Consider the following 14,557-nt stretch of genomic DNA (forward strand, 5'->3'; position numbering starts at 1 on the left):
TATAACTTAAATTACACTAAGATAGATATGGTGATATAATTTATCCGCAATTGAATTCTTTTACATAAAAATTATATAAATTTAAAAAAATTAAGGATTCTAGCATTCAGCTGAGACTCGAATATATTCGCCCGAGTAGAGACCGTTTCTTCCTGTACAATGACCTTGAGAGAGGCCTCTCACTACCACTGAATAAGTAATTGTGTTGGGGGTGGGGTAATGCTGACACATTACTTCAGATTCTGAAATTTGTCAGAAGTGAATCTAAAATAAGAAACTTCAGCCGACGGATCGAAGACATAATTACCACTAAGAGTAAATGTAAAAATGCGCCTGTACAGAGACAAAGAAGCGTGAATGAAAGAAAACTTAAAATACAGTCTGGACACCAAACGCTAACAGCATAGACCACGGGTTATTATTGGAGTGAAATATTTGTATAAACGTGTGACAAGGTTAATTTATCGGCATTTTTACACGTGAGAACTCAATTATATTTAACTGAGCTGACATCGATAACGATATTTCTTTAAATACAGTATTTATATTTGTTCATTGCCATTTTAGATAATCAATATTAATAGATTTCTGTATTGTGCAAGTATTTCAATTCGTATTATTGTTATTGTGTACTTGATTTAACTTAATTTACAATAAATGTAATCAAATAATCAGGTGTTTATTAGTTTCTTCAGCAGAATGTTGGTGCTCAAATGCATCTAATGTTTCTACTGTCCTCTCTATGAACTGAATTTGAGAGGAAAAATAATAGCGCGTAAGTGTCTCTGAATCTTTACTGACCAAAATAGTTGGTACTCATTCTGAGACATTGCTCCTGTAGACTGCATTATCGATCAACGCGAATGAATAAACACAATTAGAAGCCAATTAAATTTAAAACTCTCTCTCTCTCTCTCTCTCTCTCTCTCTCTCTCTCAAGCAAAATTATCATCCAGACACGTTTACCAGTGGAGTGAAAGAAGAAGAGACAAAACAGGATGGAGACAATACCACACACACACACGCGCGCGCGCGCGCAATTAAAGAACACAAGCATGTATTCGGTAGATTTAAAACACAACCAGAATATTCTAGCTGTAGAAGAATTCATCGCTGGTATTGCAGCATCATACCAAAATATACCAGGAAGTGTACTTTAATTTTTAGATTATTTTTTAAACAACTCTGCAGTCACAGAATTTCATTCTTGCATTACGACTGCCTTGTTTAATTTTCTTTATATATATATATATATATATATATATATATATATATATATATATATATATATATATATATATATATTGGCATATACGACATCGAAGCTGTGAATCTTACACGTTAGATAGGATCTTGTGCGAGAGAGAGAGAGAGAGAGAGAGGAATGTTCGCAAAAGAAACTGTCAGACATTTTTTCATTAATCCAGCTCGCATATTCATAAACATATGAAGAACAAGGACTTGGGCTTGTGCCTTCCTTTCCAAGTACGAATACCAAACATGAATCATTAGCATATTTGCAAGGTTCACGACGCTGTAAAGCTGTAAAATAAGACTAGACTTCAATTATCTCTCTCTCTCTCTCTCTCTCTCGTAAGTAGTATGACGAATCCATCATGTGCGACTATAGCATTCGCACACCCTCCAATTTGTTCATATCCTCTACGGATTTTTAAAACAAAAAGAATCAAGGATATAAAATTGCGCAAAACGTATTCACTTCATACATTAATTAATAATTTCTAATCTGTCGAAAGGGGTCCCAAACATTGTCGCTTTGCTGGATTTTCGAATCAAACGGGAGATTTTTTAGTAACATGGTCGCAATTTTTGCATGGTCGTTTCTGTTTTCAGGCAACATATATGATATAGTTCACCGTCTTTCATAATCTCAATACTTCTGTAAATGTTGGAGTTAATCTCTCTGATCACACGCATACAAGAGTTCCTTCTTTATATTTGTTTAATTTTCATTAGATATATTAAAACAAGGCATTGTATATATTGAATGCAGAGACATCGATTTTTATTGAATTGAGTTGAATCCAGAAAAGGACAGTGAGCAGTATGTCTGATCGACTACATCGAGATCTTTCGTTTTTACTGAAAAACCAATATGTTGATAGTGTTACGAACCCCTTTATCCATACCACCAGCCACAATATGTTGATAGTGTTTCGAACCCCCTTATCCAGACAGACCCATAATGTTGCAGTGTTGCATTTGCCGCCAGACAGAGTCAACATTACAGTCTCACCCTTCCAGTCAGATAGACTCATCATGTGAAACCTATCAGCAAGTTTAAAATTTACATGTTGTCCATTTAAAATTCAACATGACGGCATAAGTGAAGAGGGTGTTATGTATGTTTAATTTAATTGTTTGTTCGTTAGGTTTTTTAAAACTTATTTCATTTTTTTAAATTTCAATTTATGTAAACAACTAATACATAACGAAATTATTCTCTCTGTGTATGGGCTTCATATTTTGGATCTTTATTAATATAAGAAGTAAATATGATTAATTGGGTCAAAGTTTTGGAGTCTCCAAGTAAATTATGCATAATCCATTTATTGTTTGTAAACATCAGGATCATTCTAGAAGGTTATTTTCCATTAGATTTTATTTTTCTTCAGAAAATGCTAATTCTGAACTGAGATCAAGTAGAGAACTATATAATCTTGTGACTGTGAGAACTTAATCATTCGTGCTTTAACATCTAGCACTTTCAAATTTTTTTTCAAGTGATTATTTTCTCTGGAAATACAAAAGTGTTCTGATAAAATTCTTGGCTAAAGAAATTCACTGGAATTTATACTGAAGACAAACCTGGAATTATACTACTGTGATTCAACTAAAGACCGTTGACACATCAACACTGTATAAGCCATAACATACACGTCATCGAATTCAGTTTTTGGATTTCTTCCGGACTTGTACTGAATTTTACTCAGGACTTTCAATTACTACGACTTGTGTCTGTAATTCTTGGATTATTTTGGGATTTAATTCGCAATACCGTAAGTTCTTTTTTCTCATTTTCACTTAGTATTCTAAGGAAATCAATTATTTATTAAATTTTACAAAGCTAGTTGTCTTTCACTCTTTTCTGTTACTTATTTTAAGAGCATAGACTCGTAACAAGGGTTATTTCTACCCTTTAAAATCATGTCACCTCCATGTGGAACATCAGTTCGTACTTTCCCTAAAGAACAGTCAACGTGATCTTGTATGCAGAATTCGATACTACCCTTGAAACCGACAGTCTGAGAGAAGTAATCCTGGACTATTGAAAACATGCAATAGGAAGCAACATGCATACAAGTGGGTGATATTTTTCATCCATAACAAGAACTGCAACAATCACTGCCACCACCTCAAACTGCAGAAGAAGAGTAACAAATAGTAGTATCAAGATAGCCAGAACAACAACAGCACTTAGTTTCATGTTTTCTCAGTACTTGGCTGAATGAATCACACTCCGAACCAAAGAATACTGTCATGGATGTCAAAAAGATTATCATAGTCAAACACAAAAGGACAAATATATAATGATGATTAAGGAAGAAAAGTTGAATGATTATCTGAAAGAAGCTGGATACTCATCCTAAAACATACAATATTGGACATGTGCTGTAAAGACTTGAGGGACCATTCGACACCCCTGTTAATGTAACACATCAAAACTCTCTTGAAACAGATTTGCTTGACTTCTTACTTACTTCAACGACTTACTTGACTTCTTTTCAAAGCAAAAGTCCATTGTGAAACCGCTGCTTATTATTATCTTAGAGAAACAGAAGCAATAAGTACCTGGAAATTTCATGACCTCCTGACCCGCAGTTCCTACACAGCTCCTTGGAATCCAATAATGTGTGTAAAAGATTAGCTTCTTCATCAAAAAATGTAAGGAAGTTCGAGCTTACGTCGTCAACAATGTTTCCTTCCTAAATTTACACTAATTACTAACCATAATAGTACAAATATACACATATACCAAATTGGCGACAAGACGACACAATTTCCTTTTTGGACAGGGGATCCAAACAATAAATAATAAAACCAAGGATCAGGAAATGACTCCTTGTGGAGTCGAAGCGGCTCTCCTGCCCCATTTCCCTCCTTTGCAGAGTTCAGACATTACAATTAGGAAGTGTGAGGTACACATATTAAAGTGGCGGGTAGTGGCTCACATACTCATACGATTAACTAAGACGCCAGCTATTCTGGCATTAACGAGTCGTGCTAGGCATAATGGCCATACACGACCATAATATATGATCAGTCAGTCTTGTCAAAGTTGGCAAAGAATAGAGCAAGCAGCAGAGTAAATGCAAAAATGGAATTAGCGACGGAGATGATTCCCGCTCATGCAATAAGCGCACTGAAGGGCGTAAGCCTCACGGTCACTTTGGGTTGGAGCTTTAGAGCTCATGAAGAAGAAAAAACCCTTCTCCTGATTTGGGACAAACAAAATACAAGAGAGATGATTTGAACGGAAGAGGGGGGAAGAATGACGATTCAACAGAGGAAGTAAAACATAACATACGTAGATCCAGCCGACATCTTGCCCCCCACCCGAATTTCATTCTATTAGACCTCAAATCCCACTTCAAAGATCAATACCAACAGCCCCAGTATTATCAGTGAGTAGGGTAGAGGGGGGCAAAATGCCTCCGTGGGGTAAAACGCCCCAAGCTATCCTGACAACCCTGAACTAGAAAATGGCCTGGTCTTTATTCAGCAAGATTGCCCAGGTTACACAGGCCTTGTGAATGGCGGCCATTGTTGGATGCAGCCGCACGCATCTTTTTTATGCAAGAATATTACTTTTTGTCATCTTCCTGTAAAAATGTTCAATCCATTTTTTTGCAGTATTTTTGACTGAAACTACCTAAAGAAAACAGGGTATGTATGTTTTTAAACAACATAGTATAGAGATGCATTATGTATAATATTTCATGATTCTCAGCAATTGTTAATTCCGCCTATTATTAAATTGTCAATACTGTACGATAGGGGCAAAACGCCCCCTACAGGGGGCGTGTTGCCCCATAACTGTTTAAATGTTGTACACTTTTTAACTAACCGTTCATATGCCTAAAATTATTCTATACTTTTTTCAGATGGTGCGAACTTACAGAAGGAAAGCTGATAGAGGAAATTATGGGACACTAGCTCTAAAAGCGGCTCTTGAAACAATTAATTCTGGAATTTCACTGAAAGCTGCTGCCAGGCATTATGGAATTCCAACTAAAACTTTGAGTAGACATAGAGATTTGAAGGTTTCTCAATCTGGAGTGTCAAAACTGAAAAGTAAGACTACTGTTTTCAAGCCTGTTTATGAGTCACTTCTAGTTGAGCACATCCAGTCCATGGAAAAGGCATTATTTTGACTTACCACAATTGACGAAGTCCGTTTGGCATACGACTTAGCGGTTCATCTGAATATTAAAAAACCATCCATTTCAAGGCAATGCAGTAGGTATTGATTGGCTGAAAGGCTTTATGAAAAGACATCCAAATCTAGCCATCAGAACTCCAGAGGCAACCAGTGTCATCAGAGCCATGGGCTTTAACCGGTCACAGTTAGTTAATTTTTACCACGTATATAAGGAATCTCTTGACGCAACACTTGCTGATGGTCTCAGAATATGGAACATGGATGAAACGGGCCTTAGTACTGTCCACAAGCCAGTAAACATCATTGCATCAAAAGGTGTTAGATCGCTTGGTAACGTTACAAGCGGTGAACGTGCTCAAACTATTACTGTAATATGTGCCATGAATGCGGCCGGTACCTTTGCATCGCCAGCATTTATCTACCCACGTAAACGAATGGTTCCATCACTGATGAATGGCGCACCAGCCGGATCACTAGGTTTGTGTAGCCCAAGTGGGTGGACAGTGAGTCATATTTTCTTGGAATGGCTGGACCATTTCACTTCTTTTGTGAAATCCACGAAGGATTAGTAAGGTTATGATCTTTTCTGACAATGCCAAAACATTGACTGAACCAAACAAAACGGTTGAATTTCTGTTAACTGGTAGTTCTACAGCCACTGTGGATGGGTCGGGTAATCCAGAGACAGGCCAAACAATTTATACTCAGTCACATGATAATCAACAAACACATCACTCTGCCATCACCGTCGAGGAGACAGGCAATCGGAAAATGTTTGACGAAGCTATTCTTGCTGGAAGAACGGAATGTGTTACCTTGGCGGTATCTGATAACGAATGTAAAAGTGCAGACGATTCGGCATTTATGAACATATTGCTTAAACATTCGCCAAGCTTAGAATAAACGGTCAGCGCACAAGAAAGCGAAAGGCAGAATCAGCCATAAACTTAACATCATCACTATATAAATATATGCTTATTGAAAAGCAAAGAAAGATGATAACAAATACAAAAGGCAAATGTTATAGGACTGTATAGGCAAGTGGGAGTAAACGGAATGAAACCAAAGTTTCAAAACAGAAAGAAATGCAGACGAAAAAGAAGCAGACATGTAGAGAGGACAAAAAGATAGGTAGAAAACCATCTAAGGCTATGAAGACAACTTGTATAGAGGACCATGAAAAGGGAAAAAAGGCTTCGTGTCCAAAGTCAGTTGCTAAACGTGATCTTGCCTTGTCAGCAAACACAACATATAATAAAGACAACATTTGTGGAAACTGCAAATTTGAGTATGGAGGAAGTGATGATCCCTTAATAGAAGATTCCTGGTCGCAGTGCAAGAAAAGTTCAAGGTGGTGCCATGAATCATGTTGCACCACCCTCAATATGCAAATTTTCTGTGCTAAGTGTGAATAATAAAGAATTTTCCAGGAGCATTCACGACTTTTGGGCTTTGTCTTTTTCTTCATTAATTATGGAAATTAGGGACTATTTAGATTTGAGCATTGTTGTAGCTACCTGCTTATACGCATTGCTGTGCTAATTTGAATTATGCAGCAGTATGTAGTTTTAGCATATTTGCCATATATAAAATGTGTATATATAGGAATAATACTTGATTTAACAGTTCAATAGTATCCCTGTAGTTTTACAGACTTTGACAGATGTCGAATGCATTGTGGGGCAAAATGCCCTGGAGGGGGCTTGTTGCCCCACCATAGGGGCAAAATGCCCCTTTATAAAGTTTTACCATTTTTCATTTTTCTCGTAAACAGTTTCTTCGTTGTAACCAAACATCATTCCATTATGTTAGACGTAAAGCAAACTGTAAATAAATTGTCCAAATGCGAACGCAATCATGTAAATCATGCCATAAATTACCAACAGTTGTTAAATGGGGCGTTTTGCCCCCCTCTAACCTACTACTCATCAAGGGATAGAGGAACAAAGTAAGAGATAGAGAAGAAAAAAGAGGAGACCAAAATGGTTCCGGAAGAAACATGGGATTAACCACAGAGAGCAGCGACATATACAGCATCATCAACAGCAACAACAACAGCAGCAACAACTACAACTACAACAACAAGAACTGCTGCTTCTAAGACCACTGAACCTGGAAGCAGAGAAAAGGAAACGCCCCCTACACAATTAGAAAATCAGCGGCTATGAATCAACAGCAGCTGACTGTCACTGGCAAACAAAAGGCACAGATGGTGGAATACCTTTGCTATCAGGTGAGGAGTGAGGGATGGGCGTCCTAATGGAAAATAGATTGACAGCTCAGCAACACCCAGAGGACCTAAAGTCTGTTCTGGAGACTTCCAAAAAGCAGAGAAGACAGAGCCAGTTGACAAAGAGGGAGGAAACTAATTTCATCCACAATGCCGGGGATATTAGCTCACTAGGGGAGAAATATTGCCATTGTCCACTTCCTCTAATTACAGCTATTGTCAACGAGATAATTAAAGCGTTCAGCATCCAGGCCCTGCCCATCCAATACCGGACAAAATGGGAAGATGAGGTGATGATAAGCATCATTGCCTCAAGCACCAGTAATAGGCGAACAAAGAAGAAGTTCATGCCACCAGAACATCTTAGCCAATTCCAGGTCCTGCCATTAGAGGTCTGACAGCACTTTTCATGGTTACCGATCAAATTAACTCGTACATTATGGCCTTCATTTAGGCCTGAAAACTCATTTTGATATCACTGGTATACGAAACAAATACGACCAGTCCACCGTTCGAAAAAAACTATCTCAAATGTATCCGACAATGACCGCACATTTTGTATGGGACACCTAGATCTTGTATTTTTAATCGTATTTTCCAATAAATTATGTACACTTTGCACTCACAGTCCTAATACCATATAGGGTAGGAGAATTTAGGATTACGGTGACAATAATTACAATATGTGGCTTACAGACAATTGGTATTAGGGAACAGTCGGACTTAGATAAACGGGCAGAATTCGACTATTGGTATTACTTTGGCATTTCAAAAATGTTCCCGTGACATTTGGCGACTTCTGCCAGCCTTTTCCTCCTTTGCGTACGAGCATGCATATAGAATTGCATGCGGTACATGAGTGGATGGCTCTTTGTCCTACTCGTCGCATTAATCGAACCCCTTATGTGCGTGCTTGCACGTAGCCGGAGTGTCCTCCGGTGTGTGGCTCCATTCCAACGTGACGATCAATCCAGTAACACGCTTTGAACGCACTAAGTGTCGAGTGTCCACACTTGTTTTCTTACCACACAACGGTAAATTGAAAAACCTGCCGTGTAGGCGTTATTGACTGGTCTCAAACAACGAAAATCCAAGACAGCCAATCAGACAGTTTTGTTAATTATTCCAGTCTTCAGCTAAGAAAAGAGAGAAATAGCAGAGCACAGCGATAATGAAGCTAAGGATGAAAGTGATAATTCCCTCCCAGACCTTGAACGCAGTTAAATAATTAGGCCTTAGTATTGCTTCAGGGTGGAGCCTTCGGGCTCAAGCTAGGATAACTTCGCTTCCACCAATTTTGGAGGAGAACTGCAATAACGACAACTGGAGAAGTAGCCTCTAAGAAGTCCAAGACAGGGAGAAAGAACGTCGCACCAACTGCGGGAGCTGGTCATGCAGACCAGAAGAAGCAACAGACTGTACAAGTGTAAAGCAAAAACGGAGATTGTCGACCCAATCGAGGTGGTCACCAAAAATCATCGGCACATGATCAAGTCGAGATTTGCCGTGTGCGGTCCTATAAAAGCATACATCGTTACGGGTAAAGCTTAGTGTCATGACTTTATATACAAAATGCAACAATGCAGACACTGCGAGCTTTATTCGAGCTGATATGACCCTCGCGTGGAAACAAATCAGTGCGTGGGAGACTGTAAAGGATATTGACATCGAAAAATTCTCGGAGGAGTTATGCATGTCCATGCTCTCATCGGAGAGCCTCCTAATTTTCGTGGTGGATGGACGTTGACAGGACATAAATATGCAAGGCCATGGAATCCCTTAGAACAACAACTGGATGAACACCATCAGCCGCTGCCAGTTCAGGAACCATAAAAGATGTTGTTTCCATCACGATGCACCACGATATCTTTTATAGAGATCAACCCGACGAGTCATGGTGAGGAACTTAAACTTAAAAGAACTCAAGCCTAAATATTTCAGAGAACGTGTAGACCGAGCTCTCGTCAGAGGCATCAATGGCACTAAACATAAGTTGGCAGTAGGTGTAAAGTCAGCAGAAGATCTCGCAGAGGAACTGCATAAACCTTCACCCATGCAATTTCCACGTCGTAGAGTCATCGCCGGATACATAGACGAGATATGGTCAGCAGATCTCGTCGATATGAGATATTATAGCGCGTACAACGATCGTTTCCATTATATCATGACAGTCATAGACGTCTTTAGTAAATATGCTTGGGTCATTCCTCTCAAAAACAAAAAAAGGAACTTCTATTGTAGAAGCACTGGATAAAATCACTGGTACACGAAAGCCTCATAAACTCTGGACAGATCATGGAAGTGAATTTTATAAGAAAATCGTCTCAGACTCGCTTTTAAAAAATCACTTTGGTCAGTATTCATAATCATTTCAAGGCCTCTGTCGTTGAACGTTTTAACAGAACTCTCAAAAATCACATGTGGAAAAGATTCAACAGCGATAATACTAACCGATACTTATGTTTCCTCCCAGACGTCGTTGACCACTGCAATCATACCTGGCATCGAAGCATTCGAATGACTCCAGCAGAAGCTACATCCAAAAACCAAAAGCAACAGGTCGCAGAGGCTTTCTTTTTAGGTCCGAATTCAAAGTAGCGGATCGCGTCAGAGTCAGCAGACAAAAATCCACCTTCAAAACAGGATACACTTCCAAATAGACGGAAGACATTTTCGTCTTCTGTTCCGTTCAAAAAACCATTCCAGTCACCTACACCTCAAAGATTCATCAGTAAAACCAATCCAAGGGTCTTTTTACGGACGTCAATTACAAGAAAAAAAAAACAAGGCAGGACGTCTTCGGGATTGAAAAACTCCTCTCTACCAAAGCGAAAAAAATCACTCGTCAAGTTGTTTGGCTATCTTAAACAATTCAGCTAGTGGATTTACTCAGCTTCCTTGAATACGTTAGCGCCTCTAAAATAATCGTATCATACTCCTCCATCAAGCTCTTCCAGAGACGGTCTTACATTTTTCAGCATGCTCGTCAAGAGCAGCAGGGAAGTTGAACAGACCAGTGCGTCCAGCCAAAATAAAGCTTCCTACGAGAACTTTCTCCGTAGAAGCCTCGGAATTCAAAAATAAAGCCTTCTACGGGAGCTAATTTTCATGCATTTCAGACCGGATGCATCGGTTGGTCGCGCCGGTGTGTTAGTAAATATAGCGTTCGAGACAGGAAAAATAAAAGTCGGGAAATAATTTTTTGTTTTTTGTTGCAACGTGGGGCTGCTTTGGCCAATTTTACGTCGCATTAAAATAATATACTTGAAAATAATATGAGTTCGAAAACTAGTACAGTTGGAGAGCCTCATTCTGCTAGATTAACGCGAGAACAATTAGCGGCAGTAAAGAAACTTATCCCGGCAAAGGAATTATTTAAGAAAAAAGTTCGAGCACACGAAGATACGCAATATGGAATTACCGAGATATCGTCGAAATGGCTAAAGCCAGTCACCGAAACAGCTGAGCGAATCGCATATGGCGATAAAAAAGATCAGGAACTCAGGAAACTTGGAATTGTTCCCATGGTGAAAGATATTGAGGAACATACTCGATTAGTGCCAGATAGACTTGACCAAATTCGCCAAGCACAAGTACAAGCACAAGCACAAGCGCGAGGAGAACAATTGCAGCAGGACATAGCGCCACAAGGACAACCACGGCAAGAAGAAGAAGAAGAAGAAGAGGAGAAGAGTGAGAGAGAGCCTCGAGATATAATAAAAGAAAAATTTACTGATGATGGTTGGAATACTATGGAAAAACAATTTAAATTGTTTGGTGATAATATTGATGCACTTGGTGCGTTTGCGGAAGATTCTTTTAACAGTAGGGCGAGTTTTTTAACGGAAGATGGATTTAAAAAAATTAAATCGCGAGACATTTGGTATAATAATATATACCGAGCTAGAGTTAATTCATCCCAGGCGAAGAAGTCTGACCCGATTTATATTCGATTTGAGAAATCTGCACGGGATAGGTTTTTGTATAATATGAGACAACCTCGGGAAAAAGGAAAACCTAAATCTCCGGTGACGCCATCTTTGAAAATAGAGGAAAGACCCAAAATAAAATTCATCGATAAACCTCCTGCATCTTTTTCCGCAGAGTCGGAAGCCAGAATTGTAGGAACTGCGCCCGAAGATCATTTTACTGAAAAAGGACTCAAGGAATTGGAAGACGAGAGAAATTTAATTGAGGCAGCCAAATTTGGTTTCGACGAAAGAGGAAAATATTTATCTCCCAGATTTCTCGAAAAATATACCAAAGATGAATGGATTCCCGCTGTGTATTTTACTTCAAAGAAAAGATACGTCGATTTTAATGATTCTGGTTACATAAATTTTCTGGATAAAGTAAAAAAATATGAGAAAAAAGAAGAAGAGGAAGACATATTAACATCGTTGCTTGGTGATTCATCGCCAGAACCAAAAACAGGAAGCGGATATACCGTTTGCCCTGACAGCGTTGTCAACGATGTATCTCGCCTCGAAATATTAATCGGAGGAAAACGAGCCGGAAACAATTCTCGTGAAATAATCAACGAGGCCTCAGATATTTGTCGGCGATTATTCCGCGGCGGTGTTATTGATTCTTACATTTACAAGGAGCTCGTTGACGAACTCATCGATTAAAACAACACAATTGAAATAACATGATTGTTCACAAACATCAGCGCAGACCTAGACAGGTCCGCATAGTTAACTCTCGATTGCCTGTATACAAGTATATTCACGGCAATGGACTCGGCGACATCGTTAAAAGCCTCGTCACGCGAGTAGTCCCTAAAATAGGACCCGCAGCTAAGCAAATCGCGTCAAAATCAATAGGAAAGATTGGCGAGACTGTCATCTCTGGTATTGGTAATTTGGCAACTAAAGGCTTCGATTTTGTCAAAGGTAAAATATCAAACTTAATGCGTAAAAAAAAGCAGCCTGTCAAATTACCTAGCACCAGCGAAATGCCCCCCGAGGTTAGTAAAGCTATAAACGACGCAGCAAATAAAAAAATAAATGACCTAGCACAGGAAGTTGCTAATACAAATCTAGCAAAGGAAGTAGCAAGGGAAGTAGCAAATACAAGTTTCATAGGCAGCGGTCTTCGTTTTAGATGAAATTCTTATTAATAAATGTTCGCACAAGTGTCAAACGAAGTGTTCGACATGGACGAGCCTGTAGGTAGAGATACATCCGTGCGTGATTTCCAGTATTTCTCGTACGACGCAGTGACACCAAATGCGATTAGTCGCTTGGAAATTCAAGTTCACGATACAACAAGATATTTTCTTCCGTCTGAGGCATATATCGAATTTGTTGGGGAAATTAAGAAGACGGATAATACCGACTATGGCGCAGATTTTAAAGTCGGATTTGTTAACAACGGTATCATGGCGTTATTCAAGAGCGCCACTTACATTATCGACGGAAGAGAAATCGAATCAATCACGGGCAACGTTGATTTAGCAACGACGATAATAGGTCTAGCTAGATACTCGGATGATTTTACCAGATCAGCCGGTCCTAGCATGATGTTTGCCAAGGATAACTCTAATCACGCTGATCATTTCCAATATGTCATCAGACAACCGAATAATCGCGCTGATCCTCCTGTTGCTGCTGCCGTCGAAAACATGATAATTAACTCCAATGATAATTACAACCTTGGATTTGCCACGCGGAAAGCTATGTTAAGGGGGGACGATCGAAAATTTTCCTGTGCAATTCCGCTATCTCACATTTTTGGATTTTGCAGACATTTCAGGAAAGTTATTTAAGGAGCGAAACATACGATCTCTTTCGTTCGAGACGACGCAGGTAATGACAGAGCCATCTGGAGAGAAGTAGGTGATCAAGGCAAAATATTACTAACCAAATTTACTTTGTGGATGACAGCGATAGTTCCATCGATGCTTGAGGAAGAAAAATTGTTGTCATTTATGAATCAAGGTGGTAAGTCTGTCATGTCCTGGCTAACAACCACGACTGACTCTATCGACGTTAATATTAACGGAATATTTACCTGGCGAATTGCGTCACAGCAGGGCGTCTCGGCGCCCAAACACATCTTCGTGGCTCTTCATGCCGCAAATAGATACGATCAAACTCACAGTCACATGATATTCGATAATTTCGGGGCAACAAACGTATCACTGAGAGTAAATGGCCAACAAGAACCATCAGAGGAAATATCAATTGATTTTGAAAATTACTCAACGGCCCGCGCGTATCATCGCTTGCTAAGTTTCATGGGTCGCGATCAAAATATCGATACTGGATTGCAAATATCGCAGCTGGATTTTAATAAACTTTATCCTATCTACTATTTTTCCCTGGAACATCTCGATTTGGTAAAACAATCCGTCGTTGATATCCATTTCAAGGCCAGAATTAACACAGCTGGACCAGCCAGGGCAATCGCGGTGATTCTCAGCGATAGAACAATGATCTTGGAAGGCATCAGTGGCAGAATGAGAGTCATCGACGCTCCTGTCGAGAAAATGTAACAAAACCTAGATTTCTAAATTTAGATTAAACGATTATTAATATGCCATACGAACACGTCAGCGTAACTCTGACCCAGGGTCAGATGAAAAAGCTCCAATCAGCGATATCAAAGCGATGCGGTTTGAAATTAACCCTAAAAAACGATCAAATTCAGGGTGGACCTAATAAATTATCGCTAACTAAAAATCAACGTGATCGCTTCGCCAAAGCTAAATCAGCGAATTCTGGCGTTCATGTGAATCTTAGTATAGGAGCCATCAGAGACATGGTCAAAGTAGGTGGATTTCTCCCTTTCCTAGCTGCCATTCCTAAATTGGTACTTGGTGCTCTTCCGGCAATTGCAAAAGCGATAGGATTAGGCGGGGCAGGGGCCGTAGGCGATAAACTAGCAAAAGGTATAATGGGAGGGCGATACGGTAAAAA

The sequence above is a fragment of the Sinohyriopsis cumingii genome, chromosome 11, assembly GCF_028554795.1.
Source record: "Sinohyriopsis cumingii isolate HCF-2022 chromosome 11, ASM2855479v2, whole genome shotgun sequence".
Lineage (NCBI taxonomy): Eukaryota > Metazoa > Mollusca > Bivalvia > Unionida > Unionidae > Sinohyriopsis > Sinohyriopsis cumingii.